The sequence below is a fragment of the Rattus rattus genome, chromosome 13, assembly GCF_011064425.1.
Source record: "Rattus rattus isolate New Zealand chromosome 13, Rrattus_CSIRO_v1, whole genome shotgun sequence".
NCBI lineage: Eukaryota > Metazoa > Chordata > Mammalia > Rodentia > Muridae > Rattus > Rattus rattus.
This window is the reverse complement of record NC_046166.1, coordinates 44656194-44659999: the sequence shown is the minus strand read 5'-3', so window position 1 is coordinate 44659999 and position 3806 is coordinate 44656194. Positions and strand designations below refer to the sequence as shown.

At 40.6% G+C, this 3806-nt stretch overlaps 1 pseudogene; it reads left to right on the top strand.

Moving 5' to 3' along the window:
* The first annotated feature begins 1274 nt into the window (after positions 1-1274).
* On the top strand, positions 1275-1736 carry LOC116914325 (annotated as a pseudogene).
* Positions 1737-3806: the final 2070 nt, after the last annotated feature.

Sequence of the window (3806 nt, the reverse complement as noted above, 5' to 3'; positions counted from 1 at the left end):
AAGGTCCTGGGTTCAATCCCCAGCCCCGGGAAAAAAAAAAAAAAAAAAAAAAAAAGATTTATTTACTATGTATACAGCAGTCTGCCTGCCTGTATGCCTGCAGGCCAGAAGAGGGCACCAGATCTCATTATAGGTGGTTATGAGCCACCATGTGTTTGCTAGGAATTGAACGCAGGACTTCTGGAAAAGCAGCCAATGCTCTTAATCTCCAAGCCAACGTGTTCTCCCACATCCTTTTCAAGTGGGCTGCTACCACAATCTGGGTGAGTCTTCCCAGTATCATTCAAGGCAACTGTAGACACTTCTTCAGGTGAGGCTCCCTACTCAGGAGATTCTAATTTGTTGCAAATTGACAATAAAAGCAACTATAATAACATATTAGTAATACACAGGCAAAAACTGTGGGACAAATAGTATCACCAACCCAATCATCTGGTGAGATGCAGAGAGAGAGAGAGAGAAATAAGTACCAAGTCTCTCCCTTCCGGCCTGACATGGTCCTTACTAGTTTGGGGTCTTTTGAACACCACAGTGAAGTTCTGTCTTATCTATCAGGCTAATAAAATGAAGGGTTTGATGTGTATTCTGTAAGTAACTCATTCTGTTATCTTAAAATTTTATTTCAAGACAAAAGCTATGAAAAATTTAAATCAAGTTTTAATCTTCCAGGGTGCCCATTCCTACCCATCTTCTTTTTCTTTTTTTTTTTTAAAAAGATTTATTTATTTATTACATAGGAGTTCACGGTAGCTGTCTTCAGACACACCAGAAGAGACATCAAATCTCATCACAGATGGTTGTGAGCCACCATGTGGTTGCTGGGAATTGAACTCAGGACCTCTGGAAGAGCAGTCAGTGCTCTTAACCATTGAGCCCTCTCTCCAGCCCCCATCCTCTTTTTCTAAGTTAAAAATAAAATATTTAACATACCTTCAACGCACATGGCTTGGTTTTTGATCCAGAAAGATATAAAAATTTAAATATTACTACAGAGATAAAATAGGTAGAAAATTAGAAATCAGGGTACAGAAGCTTTTGAGGAAAGTAAAATCATTTAAAAAACTGAGTAGAAAAAGAAAAGATACAAACAAAAATAAAATAAGATAGCAATTGATTGAAGGTGTGGTACAGCGTGAGTGTAATCTCAGCACTTGGAGTCCAGGCAAGAGGCCAAAGGGTTCAAGGTCAGTCTGAGACTGAGTGGGAGGGGCCTCCAGTTCATATCCTAGTGTCCCTTGTACTAACTTCCTTCTGACTCTTTCCGGTCGCGCAAGATGTCAAAATGAGGATGTGGTGGGTCCTCCGGAGCGAAAGTTTGGATTTCCCTGGTTCTTCCGGTAGGAGCTGTGATCAACTGTGCGGACAACACAGGAGCCAAAAACTTGTACATTATCTCTGTGAAGGGAATCAAGGGATGACTGAACAGACTTCCTGCTGCTGGTGTGAATGACGTGGCGATGGCCACAGTTAAGAAGGGCAAACCAGAACTAAGAAAGAACGTACATCCGGCAGTGGTAATTCGACAATGAAAGTCAGATAGAACAAAAGATGGGGTGTTTTTTTTTTTTTTTTTTGACAATAATGCAGGGGTCATAGTAAACAATAAAGGTGAGATGAAAGGTTCTGCTATCACAGGTCCAGTTGCAAAGGTGTGTGCAGACTTGTGGCCCAGGATTGTATCCAATGCAGGAAGCACGGCCTTATTCTCCAGTGTGTTTGTAAAATATATTCATTAGAAAGTCTTTGCTCAGAGGGGGGAAAAAGAGGTCAGCCTGAGTTACAAAGCTAATTCGAGAGCAGTCCCAGCTATCTCAAAAAAACAAGACTCAGAGAACGAGCACCGGCTGCTCTTCACAGGGCCTAGATTTAATTCCCAGGCCCCACCCAGTGTCTCTCAACCATGTGTCCCTTCAGTTCTAGATCAACTCTACTCTTCTGATCTCTGAGAGCAATGCGTGCACATGTTACATCAACATACGTGCACGCAAAACACCCCAAACACATAAAATAATAATTTAAAAAGTATTTTTTTAAAAAAAGTAAAAAGAAAGAAAAACTACTTATTCTGTGTGAAAAGTTAGCTGGTGGGGTGTTGTTTATACGGTGCAAATGTTGCTGCCATCTACTTGTTTAACAAAACGGGTTTTAGCTTTAACACTGCCTAGGAAATACACTTATTAAAATGTCTATATGTGCTGGTGATATAGTTCAGTTGGTAATGTGTTTATGTTATGTGCATGAGGCCCTGGGCATGCATAGACAGAGACATACATATAGACACACACACACACAGAGATAGAGATAGAGAGAGAGAGAGAGAGAGAGAGAGAGAGAGAGAGAGAGAGAGAGAGAGAGAGAGGCATACAGGCATGCACGCACACCCCCCAAATGTTTATTATAAATCTAGTCGCAAAGATGATATTTGATAAACACAGATTTAGAGGTATTCTACAATGCAGTGGCTTCTTTTAAAATTGCCAATATCATGGGAGGGGGGAAAAAAGAATGATTGTACCATAAATTTTTCTTGCCCATGAAATGCAAATTTCGTCCCTTGCAATGCTATTGGTGAGTTTGCCGTTATTGATGTGTATGCAGATCAAGCTAGTCTGCCAGGTCGTGCGTCCAGGCATCTGCTTGCAATTCCATCCCTGCATTCCTCATTCCTTATGTGACATGTATGTGTGCTGCTTGGTACTGTGCACGGTTTCTTAGGATTTATGCTTCTTCACACGTTAATAAATTAAATAGAATCTCTTCCCATGCTTATTCAGTATTTGCCTTGGAATGGTGATCATATTTTCTTTAAGATTTACCTTTTGACATATATTAACCCATTTCTTAAAGTCAATGAATTTGAGCATGACTTTGAAAAATCATTACAAGGAAACCTAGTGACTAGTTAAGTTCACCAGGAGAGAGCTCAGTGTGCAGACTAGCAAAGGAAAAGAAGCAGGGTTTCAGCTAAATAAATAAATAAATAAATGAATAAATAAATAAATAAATTTTGAAGAAAAAAAAAAAGCCACTGAGTCCGTAATGTTTTTAATCAATTCTGGCTTTTCCCTCTTCAACCATCCAAACTGTCATTAGCCGTTAGAAGGGAAACTGTGAAAGCAGAATTCTAGAAAGTTGAATTTGATAAGAATGAATTAGAAAAGTGAACATATGGGGTGTGTGCTTCTAATCCCAGGATTCAGCAAGCTAAGGCAGGGTGATCAAGAATTTAAAGCCAATGCTTTGTTGGAGCTATAGAGGTGGCTTAGTGGTTAGAGCGGACCCAGGTTCGGTTCCCAGTGCCCACATGGGAGCTCACAACTCTCTGTGACTGCAGTTGCAGGTGATCTGTTGCACAAGCATGCATGGGGTGCAAATGTCTGTGCACGAAAGCGAAACACCCATACGCAATAAAATAAATAACTCTTGCCAGGTGAGGCAGTGCCCTTCTTTAATCCCAGCACTCAGGAGGCAGAGGCAAGTGGAGCCCTATGAGTTCGAGGTCTGCCTGGTCTTTATTTATTTATTTATTTATTTATTTATTTATTTATTTATTTATTTATTTTCCTTTCTTTTTTTCAGAGCTGAGAACCGAAGCCAGGGCCTTGCGCTTACTAGGCAAGCGCTCTACCACTGAGCTAAATCCCCAACCCCCCTACCTGGTCTTTAAAGTGAGTTCTGGGACAGCTAGGGCAGTTACACAGAGAAACCCTGACTTGGAGAAAAAGAGAGAGAGTTTGAAGCTCGTCTGGAATATACAGTGAGATCTTGTCTCAAACACACAATGGCAAGTGAGATAGCTTGGCTGG